Here is a 13,211-nt window from a genome sequence, read left to right on the forward strand (position 1 = left end):
CCTCTGCCCCTCTCTCCACCCCTTTCTTCCTCTCTAAAAAAAAAAAAAAAAAAAAAGCTTCTCTGTCCTAGATGCATCCAAAGCCAGAGGAAGGAAAACATATGATTCTCAGAAACACACCTTGGCCACAAGCAGACACATCCTAAATCCCGGCCAATCTGCTTCTTGAACTGGAGGTTGTTCATTGAATAGCACCTCAGTGTGATAGGGATGAACTGGCCCAATGGCCACCCGCTAGAGGGAGATGGGGGACAGAAAGCATTGAATCAGAACTAGTACCACCCTGCCTGGGCAACAGAGAGAGCCCCTGCTAAACGCTGGTTGCGTGTGTATACGTGTATGTATGCGTGTATGAGAGTATATGTGTATGTGTCTGTGTTATGGATACACAGGTGTATGAGTAAGTATGTGCATATAATGTGTAATGTGTGTGTATATGTGTATGAATGCATGTGTGATATGTGGGTATAGGTAGGCATGTATTTTGTGCATGGATGTGTATGTGTGCATGCATTTTGTGTGTGTGTGTGTGTATGAAAGATTCGATGCCAAGCCTTGGGAAGAGGTGGGTGGTGGACAGCAAAATGCTTCTCAGTCCTGACTCACAAAAATGCAGACTGGGGCAGGGCTGTGGGGGCATTATGGCCATTAGCGAAGACTGGGTCCACACCAATAGGAGCAGCATTGTCTCTTTTTCTGTGGGATTAGACCTGGTGGCCTCTGAGAAGATGATACTTCTCTCTACGCACTGAGCATCCTTGAGGGGCCAATGTCCAGCTCTCAGCACTTCCGGAGGGCCTTGCTGGGCACTCTGCCGGCAGTAAAGCACAGAAGGGAACCTGGGTGGGAACCCTGGCTGAGAAGGGTTGCCTGCTCAAGAGGCCTGATGGAGGATCTTGTGTGCAAGGGGTCATGAACCCAGGGCAGGGAGAGAGGGGTCAGAAATCATTTGCAGGCCTCAAAAGGCTGCCACCCGATGGGGCAAAGGAACAGTGGGGCTGCTGGAACCTTCAGCTTTGCTCCTCATTCATCGGGAAACTGTCTGAAACTGCCTGACTCATAGGGAATGTTAACACAATAACACTGACCATAATGCTATTGGGGGGCTCTCCAAAATTTAGTGTCACAGAGTCAAGCCACAAGGAAATAACCAAGTGGTCAGAGCGGCCTGTACAGCCAACTGACAACTACTGAACCTGGCTGAGATTCATGCAGGGTGCATTCCTGGCTTGGGGGAGGGGTTAACGTGTCCTCAGACACCCTGGCCTGGCAGAGGCTTGGGTGGGCGGGGTGGGCAGGGAATCTGGGAGGGGCAAGGAGCTCAGTTCCTCACAGGCACTTCTGTGGGATGACCATGATTTTCTGTGGGAGCCCCAGAGCTACCCCAAAGCCTGTGTCCATGACAGACAATAAGATTCTACTTCCTGTTTGCTCCCTGAACTGTCACACGTCACTCTGTGGGAAGGGAGAAAGGAACACACGTCTTTTCCCTGTTTTCCCTCCATGACACAAAAAAATGCATTGAATCATATAAAAAAAAAGGCATATCACAGCATGGGGAGGAAGTGAGTCACACCACTATCATGGGGCAGTCTTGGTTCATAATTTGGTGACCTTGGTCAGGTGAGGTGACCTGTAGGAAGGCCCGTGTGAGTCATTAATGGCATCCCCTGCATGTCTTCTTCCAAGTGAGAGGTTGTCTCTTTGCCTTTGTAGCCTGCAGGGACATCATGAAATTAAGGAGCCCAAAGCATAGCAGGTCCAGGGACAAGGGAGGGGGAGAGACCCAGTGGATACATGGGGCTACAAGTCCCCTCCAAAAGACTGAGCAGAGGATGGATGAAAATGCATGTGACATGTTGCACACAGGTGCTGGCCTGCAGGATATGCCCAGGACATTGAATGCCTGAGGACTTTTGCAGGCTTGGTTCTCAGGCTGAACCTTGCCCTCCCCTACACACCACTGGCTGAGCAGAGTGGAATGGAACTCGACTTCCCTTTACCCTTCATGGAGAAAGAGGGAAAGAGTTTAGATTCCAATTTTTAAGATTCCCATTCCAAACTTCAGGTGCCATTTAAAACACATTTCAAAACAACTCTGACAGTATTTACTCCTTTTATAGTAATTTTACAATCTTAAGACTTTAATTAAAAGACACTGAATAGATGAAGCAACCTTGAGAAAGAAAAAGCCGGAGGCATCACACTTCCTAATTTCAAACTATATTATAGGGGCGCCTGGGTGGCTCAGTCATTAAGTGTCTGCCTTCGGCCCAGGTCATGATCCCGGGGTCCTGGGATCGAGTCCCACATCGGGCTCCCTGCTCCGCGGGAGGCCTGCTTCTCCCTCTCCCACTCCCCCTGCTTGTATTCCCTCTCTCACTGTGTCTCTCTGTCAAATAAAATCTTTAAAAACAAAACAAAACAAAACTATATTATAAAGCTTCAGTAATCAAAACTGTATGGTATTGGCATAAAAACAGATACATAGATCAATGAAACAGAACAGACAGCCCAGAAATAAACCCACGCATACATAGCCAATTAATTTATGAAAAGGAGGCAAGAATCTACAATGGGGAAAGGGCAATCTCTTCAATAAATGGGGCTGGGAAAACTGGACAGCCACATGCAAAAGAATGAAACTGGACCACTTTCTTACACCGTACACAAAAATAAAATGAATAAAGACTTGAGCATAAGACCTGAAACCATAAAACTCCTAGAAGAAAATATGGGCAATATGCTCCTTGACATTGTTCTTGGCAATGGTTTTTTGGATTTGACAGCAAAAGCAAAGGCAATAAAAGCAAAAATGAACAAGTGGGACCACATCAAAGGAAACCATCAACAAAATGGACCTTGTGGGCTTGTTTGGAGGTTGTAACAGAGGATTGCCACTACTTTTATACCCTTGACCCAAGAATGACCCTCCTCTCTTCAGGAGGGACACATGGAGGGGTGAGGGAGGAAGGGCACACCTGCCCAGCCAGCAAGATCAGCCGAATCAACCCTGGTGACCAATGGGGTGACAGATGTCCCAGCCAGATTGCCCTTGCATCCACATCAACAAAATGAAAAGGCAACTTATGGAATGGAAGAAAATGTTTGTAAATCATATATATCTGATAAGGGGTTAATATGCAAAAATATAAAGAACTCACATAGCATATAATCCAATTAAAAAATGGGTAGAGGATCTCAATAGACAGTTTTCCAAAGAAGACATACAGATGGCAAACAGGTACATGAAAAGGTGCTCAGCATGACTCAGCATCAGGGAAATGCAAATCAAAACCACAACAAGTCCTCACTGTACACCTGTCAGAATGGCTATTACCAAAGAGATGAGAAAAACAAGTGTTGGTGAGGATGTGGAGAGACCGGAACCTCGTGCACTGTTGGTGGGAATGTAAACTGGTGTAGCCACTGTGGAAAACTGTTTGGAGGTTCCTTAAAAAATGAACAATAGAACTACCCTATGATCCAGCAATTCTACTTCTGGATGTTTATCTGAAGAAAATAAAAATACTATCTTGAAAAGATACATACATCCCCACGTTTATTATAGCATTATTTACAATAGCCAAGATATGGAAATAATCCATCCATCAGTGGATGAATGGGAAAAGAAAATGTGGTGTGTTCACACACACACACACACACACACAAGAATATCATTCAGCCACAAAAAGAAGGAAATGTTGCCATTTTCGATAATATGGATGGACCTTGAAGGTAGTATGCTAAGTGAAATAAGTCAGAGAAAAGCAAGTACCAAATGATATCACTTGTTGAATCTAAAACCAAACCAAACCAAACCAAACCCCCAAAAACCACAAACCCCAAAATTGAATTTGTAGATCCAGAGAACAGATGGGTGGTTGCAGGAAGCAGAGGGTAAGATTTAGGCAAAATGGGTAAAGGGAGTCAAAAGGTATAAAGTTCCAGTTATAAAATAAATAAGTCACGGGGATGTAAAGTATAGCATGATGATTATAGTTAATAATACTGTATAGCAAGTTTGAAAGTTGCTAAGAGAGTAGATCTTAAAAGTTCTCATCATGAGAAAAAAAGTTTTATAACTACAGATGGTGACAGATGTTAACTAGACTTACTGGAGTGATCATTTCATAATACATTCAAATATCGAGTCATTATGTCATATGCTTAAAACTAATGTGATGTTATATGCAATTATACCTCCATAAAAAAAATAAAATAGGAAAGAGAAAAAAATACTTTAATCAATCCCAATACAGGATTTGTAGTTACAGGACACGGAGTTACGATCATTATGGGACTGCTGCATTAAATAAGTGATATATTTGAGATGCAACTGCCTTGAGTAAAATCAAAGGATTTTTCAACTGTGCTCCTATTTGAGTTGGTTGCTTTCCTTTGTTATGAGATTACTTCAAGGCGCGTACATCCAAATGTGGTGTGACATTTTTTCAATCTGTCATTATTTCTAAATGGGGATTTCAAACACTTTTCAAAGTCTATCAGCAGGAAATTGATGCAGGAACAGTTTAGAAAGGTGGGTTGGGTGTCAGGAAACCACAGAGAAGAGTGTGGCTCCTCAGAACTGTTATGGAAACCTGGAAGGAGAAGAGAAGAGGCATAGAGATGGCTTCCTTGAAAGGAACTGGATCCTCTGGTTGAGAGATACAGCTTACTCAAAGTGACCTTGCCCAGAGGGGGCTAGGGAAATAAATACCCTTACCCCACTCTTCCCAGCCCATCTCCTGCCGAGGCTCCCCATTGGCTGAACTCACATGAGCACCAGAGAATGAGAGAGAACTTGGTATGTCCATCTGAGGCAGCCCTCGGGTAAAAAGCAGGAGGAAGAGCAGAAGATAGATCTGGAAGATCATTTGTCAGAGGAAGATTTTCCAATTTTAGAGAGATATATCTGGAGTTGAGAATTGAGTGACCTCTCTTCAGGTGTATAAAATATAAAGGAAATAACATCTAAAGAGAAATTAAAACCTGAATGTATGGTAAACTGAAGAGTTGTAAAAACGCAACATTGGACTTTTGAGGCTAAAGTATTATTTTATCCCCCAAATCATTTGTAAGTAATAGAAACAAAAATATAATCACATAAAATCCACATGATCATAACGTCAGTTAACGGGCCCTGTGATCTGGGTACCCACCAGAGCTGGAGGTGTGTATGAGCTAAGTGCCTCTGACATTCAGGATAAGGGGGTTCAAGACACTTGCTGTCTGTTACTCAGTCCTAGGCTAACAGTTAATCTGCAGATATTAGATAAGAAGGGGAAACTTTAAAGGCACATGACTGATCCAGCTTTCTCTAGAGCAAGAAGTGAAAACATGGAGTCTTCCCCAATACCTCACTAGGGCTGGGCTCTGTGGCCAGGAAGGTTTCTAAGACTTGTTCTCCTTTTTGACTCCTGATGGTCAAGATGTGGTGTGACCTAATGCTGAGCCAGCCCAAGTTATGACAACAGCCAAAGGGCGAGGAAGGCAACCGGGAAAGGCAGGATAAGGGAAGAGAAACCAAACAGCCAGGAGATCTGGGCCAAGGCAGGACCATGAGCAGATTAAAAAAGACATCAAGATTATCTACAGAGAGAAGCAGGGGCCAGAAAAATGGAGAACTAGAAAACGGGGAGATGATATTTTGAGACTGTGGGTTTGGGTGGTAAACGTGTTTTATTTAACAATAGCTGATAGGTTGGTTTTGGGCCATCAGAACAAATGCTCACTGCGCCTTGAAATACTGACCAACTGTCCAACAATGGAAATGACTTTCAACTCCCTCTTTATTTTTGAAATGAAGGCATACTTTATTAATGAGTTGTAAAGATTTTTTTAAAATAATATGTGATGAAGCAAAGAAAAGTGTGGTTTTAGAAACAACCCTCAAGCATTTAATTCTGCTTGGGAGTGGAAGTGCATAACATTCACTTGAAAATATATCTGAATTGGACCCTGGCGGACTTCCAGGCCAAGGTCATGGGGGCCCAAGGAATGAGTGGTGAGACCAAGCACCGAGGAAGTATGACAGTGTCAGGGCTGGAAAAATGGGCCCAGGGTCAGGTGAACATGAGACTTGCTCCCTCCACTTCATGGTGAGTGTGATGAAATGCAGGCAAAAATCCTTCAGGTTTGGGAGGTACTATCTTTTCTCATACATGTGCCGAGAGTTTTTATTAAAAAATCAGGTCAGTTAATTTGCCAAGAGGAAAACCAAACAAAATGTTTAGAAGGTATGCAGATCTGAGATACAACATAGGCCATCATTTATGAGAGAAAATTGTATTTGAGAAGATATTATCCCTGATGTTTGTTTTTTAGGGGAGTGGTTGCTGAATGTGCAGGTAATTGTGAAATTAGCAATTCTTATGCCAGACGCTACAATGTCTAGGCTTAAATCAGTCAACCTCTTCTCAGGTGTTCTGAGGCAATATAAGACAAGTAGTTTATAATCTAGTTAGAGAGCAACATGGAGGGATGAGAAAATAACACAAGGCAGAATTTAATAAAAGACTTAATGCGTTGTTCTGGCTGTCAGCATGACAAGAATTCAGAGAAAGGCCAGTGTGGTGTTGACAGGTTCTCAAGAAGTTGGGAAAGATGCCAGTTGGGCCTGGAAGGATGGAGAGAATGTGAACAGTGCAAGAGAAAGAATATGCCATTGGAGGGGTGGGGGCAGTGGAACCACGGACTCACAGGAAGGAATGCAAACCAAGTACACTGAGCACAGGCCTGGCTGAGGGGTCAGGATCTGTGGGATCTGGAAACATCACTAAGCCATCTGGAATAGTTAGTACTAACTCTCAGAAGCCATTGGTTTCTGAAATATTTGGGTCACACGAGAAAGACACTTCTTGTGAATTCAGCCCCACGAGGTACCACCTGAGCATCATTCAGAGGCCAGCCCCATTCTTCCCGGAAGCTAGTGGGGATGATTAACAATAATGACATTACCTGTTGCCAGTGAGGATGTTGATGCTAACAATAGCAACTGGGATTGTCAGTCATTGAAATTTCTTGGATTATAATTTTAAAAAAATCACAACTAAGGAGCCTTAAAACAGCCACAGATAGCTTCCTCACTGGTGAATTCAACAAAATATTTGTGGAAGAAACAATACACAGGTCTTCCAGAAAATTGAAGTGAAGGGAATATTCCAAACCCAATCGATGAGCCCAGCATTACCCTAATACTGAAACCAGACAAGGACACAACAAGAAAAGAAACTACAGATGAATATCCCTCATGAGCATAGATGAAAAAATTCTTAACAACATTTAGCAAATTGAATCCAACAATATACTGAAAGGATATTGCCTCATAACTAAGTGGAATGTAACCCAAGAATTCAGGGTTGATTAAACATTCAAAAACCACTCAATCTAATTATCCATATTAAAGACTAAAAAATACTGTATGATGTCCTTAATAGATGCAGAACAAGCATTTGATAGAAATCTTACTTCCATTCCTGACTAAAAACTCTCAGCAAACTAGGAATAGAAGGGAACTTCCTTAACTGGATAAATGGCATCTATGAGAAAACCACATTTGATATCACACTCAAACGGCTGAAGATGAATGCTCTCCCGCTATGATCAGGAATAAGACAGGCTATCTGCTCTCAGGCCTCCCATTCAGCTCTGCCCTGGAGACAATGGGAAGTGGTTTCCAGTGGTTTGTTCCAAGTGTCCTTGGTTTGGCCAGTTCTCCTACATACCTTGCATGGTTTTGAGCTGTGTCACTTCTAAACAGGTGACAGTTGTGTCCTTTGAGGGTGGAGTTGGTCTAAGGTGTGGATCTTGGGAGCTTTAACTACAAAAATAGTGAAGAATAAAAGAGTGTTTTGATATTCTTTAGTTGTGATAAAAAAGAGTGCACAATTGGAAATTGCCTTAGCTCCTCAGTAACCATAGCCCTAGTGGCCCCATATCTGAACCCCATCCCTCTACAAAAGCTGAAAGTGCCAGATCCTCGTTCTCCAAGTCTCCCCTGCTGCTAGGCCCTGAGCCTAGGTCACAGGCTTCATCCACCCAATGGCGCAGCCCAGATCCTGATGCAGGGGGGCATTGCAAGCAGGAGGCTGGTGGAGGTGGCGGCAGCCACCTGCCCTGCCCAGCCATACAGGACATGGGGGTGTGTGTGCTGAGCAGTGAGAGGGCTGGCCCACAGTGACCCGAGCACTGCCTTGCCCGTGGTTCCTTCTGGACTGACTGTTCTGCCGGCTCAGCCCTGCTGCCTGAGTGAAGTAACACCACTCTGGGGCAAGAACTCCTCTTGCCAATTTCTCCCAGTCATTTCCCACCTGCCCTTCCTAAGCCTTCAGCTGCTCAGTGTCCTTGCTCCAATTCAAGCCCTGCATTTGAAGCCATGTGTCCATGGCACACACGTCTGAGTCTGTGGTTTAGTGTCCATCCAGAGCTGGTCCTGGGCCTGGCCCAGGAAGATGCCAGAAAGAATGTGAACAAAGCACTTTTCCTCAAATAGCAATGTGGATATGGACATAGGAACATCATGAAATATCATATACACATTTTTTTTTTTAAAGATTTTATTTATTTATTTGAGACAGAGAATGAGAGACAGAGAGCATGAGAGGGAGGAGGGTCAGAGGGAGAAGCAGACTCCCCGCCGAGCAGGGAGCCCGATGCGGGACTCGATCCCGGGACTCCAGGATCATGACCTGAGCCGAAGGCAGTCGCTTAACCAACTGAGCCACCCAGGCGCCCTCATATACACATTTTTAAGTGGCATAAGTCCAACTCAATTCATGGAATTTCATAAAATGGCCAAGACGTTTATAGATGAAAGTGGTCTTAAATCAGTACTGCTTCAAAATGAGGACATCACGGACCAGAACGCCTGCATGATTCACCTGAGGTCTCACTTGGGTGTGATTGTTGCCATGCTCCACTGCTCCTCCCCTTGCTAAGGACATTTATTTGACAAACGTAGTTATATTATCAAGTTCAATAAAAAAATTTCTCGATCATTTCAAATACTTAGAACTCTCATTTGCTGCTGGTGGGAAAGCAAATTGGTACCATCACTTACCAAAACTATTTGGCAGCATCTAAGCCATACCCTAGGACCCAGCAATTCCATTCCGGGTATAATCCAAAAGAAATGTGTACATATGTGCACCAAAAGATATGTACAATATTCATAGCAGCTTCCAAGGGGCCTGGAGACAAGCTGAAGATCCAGAAGCAGAATGAATACGGGTGGTACGTTCTCACCATGGGAAACCATACAGCAATGAGAACAGAGCACTGCTACAGGGCACAAAGATGAATGTCACCGAAGAAGAGAGACCCAACAGAAATACAGTGTGCATGATTGCATTTACAAGAACTTCGGGGTGAATCTCTGGTGTTAGAAGCCAGGACAGTGGTAACCACTGGGGAGGAGAAGAGATTGGCAATGGGCATAAAACAGGGGCTTTTGGGACGTCTGGGGGGGCTCAGTCATTAAGCGTCTGCCTTCGGCTCAGGTCAGGATCCCCGGGTTCTGGGATCGAGCCTCACATCGGGCTCCCTGCTCAGTGGGGAGCCTGCTTCTCCCTCTCCCTCTCCCCCAGCTCATGCTTGCTCTCTCTGTCAAATAAATAAATAAAAATCTTTAAAAAAATCCAAAAACAAACAAACAAAAACAGGGGCTTTTAAGGTGCCAATCATGTTCTGTCTCTTGTCCTGGATTACCAATGCGCTTACCTTGTAAAAATTCATCTGACTGGACACTTAGGATTCTTATACTTTTTGTGTGTGAGTTATGCTTTAATAAAATATTTTTTAAATGTCTGAAAACTTAGGTAAACAAGATCAGTGAATTTATTCTACAGATAAGGAAACTGAGGCCCTAAAGCTACAAGACTTCAAGTCCTTAATCAGTCAGACTGAATCTTCCAAAGTCTACACTTGGAAGCACATGCCCCGGATGCCCACTCTGGCCCCACCAGGGTCTCATTCATAGACAACTGTAATGATTTTAGACATACTTCTAATACCTTTGCGGATCCATCACTTTAGTCCACAGCATATTAGAAACAGAAAATATTCTAAGTATACGGATGTGCCGAGAGATGTCTGAAGCCAACTCTTTCATGGCAGAAATGAAAATCAGAAGGCAAGAACTCAAATTGCACATTGGTGCAGGGCCATTTAGTATAGGGAAAATGCATCATATACCAGTTTGGGGTTTTTGTTAAAGATTTATTTATTTGAGAGAGAGAGAGAGAGAGAGAAAGAGTGTGGTGGGTGAAGGGGAAGAAGGAGAGAGAGAATCTTAAGCAGGCTCCATACCCAGAGTGGAGCCCAATATTGGGCTCGATCTCACAACCCTGAGATCATGACCTCAGCTGAGATCAAGAGTCAGATGCCCAACCGACTGAGCCACCCAGGCGCCCCACCTCACACACCAGTTATAACTCATGAGAACTTGCTTGTATTAGAGCAGAGTACAAATGTTCAGATGTTTAATTCACTGATGATTCCTGGTCATTATGAAAAGTTCAGATTCTTAGGGCACGTAGGTGGAACCAAATAGAACATTTCAGAAAGAGCTCCACAAGAGTCGGGGAGTTGCTAAGGCAAGAGGCCAGAAGCCACCTCTGCACACAGGTCCAGGGATTGGGCTTAAAGGAGCCACGCAGGAATGAAGCCAGGGTGGTGGCAGCGGGGGAGTGGCCCTCCAAGAGCCCTGAGAGATGCGGGATGGAGGACAGGGCAGCTGGGCTTGGTCAGAACCCATCCAAATGCCCCAGTGAGAGCTAAAGGAAAGACAGAGATCAGTCATAGTGCATCAGAAGTAGTTGGAGACTTTTTAAAAAAAGACTATTATTTACTTGAGAGAGAGAAGAGAGAGAACCAGTGGAGGGAAGGGCAGAGGGAGGGACAAGCAGACTCTCCACTGAGCAAGGAGCCCAATGCGGGGCTGGGCTCCATCCCAGGACCCCAAGATCATGACCTGAGCCGAAGACAGACGCTTAACCAACTAAGCCACCCAGGCGCCCCATAAGTAGTTTGAGACTTTATAGAATGAATGGTTTTCTAAGAAACTGAGAGCACAATCACAGGTTCCATTTCTTGCTCTTTGACACAAGCCTGGCTTCCCTGGACAAGGCGTGGGGATGGGAGGTGGAGGGGATGGAGGATGGAGAGGGGGCTCCTGTGCCCACAGGCCTCCGGTCCTCTCCACTGTACTACCAGGGAATAAGGTGGCTGACACTATCCTTTTGCTCAGAATAGGTGGCCCTCCCTTGGCTGGCCAGGCCCTCTTCTGGCCCTGCCCCCTGTCCCCAGGGCTGAGGCACACTCTGGGAGCCCGACTGGTTGGTTCACCTGCCTGGGGGCAGGAGCAACGTCTTGTAAGGACGTGGAGTGAAGGGCACCGTGAAGGAAGTCTCAGCTTCTCAGAGTATTTGCAGGATTTTTTTTTGAGCTTAGAAAATGAACATCTCTGAGCCTCCATGCCATCTCTGTCTTATTCCACAAGGCAACTGTCCCCAGGGCTTTTTGCACTGACTTTTTCCAGTACTTTCTCAAAGTGCAAGTACAGCTGGTGCAAACACAGTGTCACGGGTGAACAAAAACAAACACAAATCAACAACATGGCAGCAGAGTTAGGAACCATGGTACAGGGAGGAAAAATCGAAGCAGGCTGACAATTTAAGCAGACAGGTGTTGTCATAGCGTGGGGATTAGCAAATTTGAGGTTTAGGGAGAGCAAAATAGGGAGGGAATCTCAGAGATGGGAGAATTATAGTAATTACAATTGTTTTCTTTCTCTATGGTATGCACAGAGTGTTAAAATAATAATTCATTTTAAGTAATGGGTAGGACCTCTGTTGAGAGAGGAGGGAAGGACCAATGCTCAGAGGGGGCGATGTTCACCAGGGTGGGTTACAAGGACAAGGAAAATACTATCCTGGGAGCGTGCTCCTGGGACTCAGAATTAAAGGTCAGCACCCCACTATTTAAGAAAACCTTAGTCAGCCTTTGGGGCCGTATTTGTAATGTTAAATTAGTGTTTACATAACAGGCCTGGCCTTAAGAAGTAATTCCAGCAACCATACGGGCCCTTGAAACTACTTTCCCTCATTCAGAATTTGCAAAGCAATATTAACTGCTGAGGTCCCACTCCGGAGAGGAGACTGTGTGAGCCTCGGTCTGCCAGGTGTAGCTGTGCAGAAGGCACAAAACCTGAGTCAAAGGGTTGCCCTTACATGGCGGTGATGTTAAAGGTGCATCTTGGGGGGGGGGGGCTGTGGCCGACCTGCCCCTGTGGACACAGGAAGCCATGGCCGGCCCTCGGCACTGCCAGCAAGTTTCTCACGAAACTGGTCGACACTGGCTTCTCCAAAGTCTCCTATGACTCCTTCCAAGCCTCTGCCCCTGTCCTGTCACCTAGAAGGTGACACTACCTCCCCTTCACTGAGAAAACCCGGGCTGAGAGATGGAAATCACAGTAACTTCCTGTCACCATCTCCAGAAATGGGTCTCTACCTCATTGGCCTTTTCCTGTCCCAGCTCTCTTCTCGTCACTCGAACTGCTTCTCTGATGCCTTCTCAGGACTGGGACCTCAGGAAGGGTGAGTCCCCGGAACGCGCTTGTGCGCTGAGCAAGGAATCTATGCAGACAGGGATATGTGCCCACCTGGGTCCACACCGCCCCTCTTGTAGGACATGCTCTGGGTGCTGGGGACCCCATTATCTCCTGTCCAAATGGCCCTGTGGGCCTTTCCCTGGGCCCAATGTGTATACCCCCAGGCCCAAGGTATGGTAAAGAGGAAGCTGTTTATGAGGGTGGGGGAGAAGATGGATGACGCTGAATGTCTGGGTTGGGGTTTCCACATGGGTGCACACGATGCCTCAGGGTGCCCAGGGGAGCAAGGGCTGAAAGGGGCAGGTCAGCCACTGGGAACGGCCCTCCCCATGTGACCACATCTGGAGCAGAACTGCCAGCACTCTGAGAATACTACATCCAGCTCTGGCCTTCTGAGTTAGGAAGGTATGTTTGCCAAGACGGAAGGGTTGAGTGCATTCTGTTTTACAGTCTAGTAGCTTGATTTGTACATTGAAATCTCAAGATATACGGTATGTAGGCCTCCATGTGTATTCTTGCCGGGGACCCTGCAAAGGTTACCGTCAGGCCTCTTCTCAATTACTCATTTTTTCCTGCTTTGAAATATTTCCATGCAACTGTC

Source organism: Neomonachus schauinslandi, chromosome 14 (assembly GCF_002201575.2).
Source record: "Neomonachus schauinslandi chromosome 14, ASM220157v2, whole genome shotgun sequence".
Lineage (NCBI taxonomy): Eukaryota > Metazoa > Chordata > Mammalia > Carnivora > Phocidae > Neomonachus > Neomonachus schauinslandi.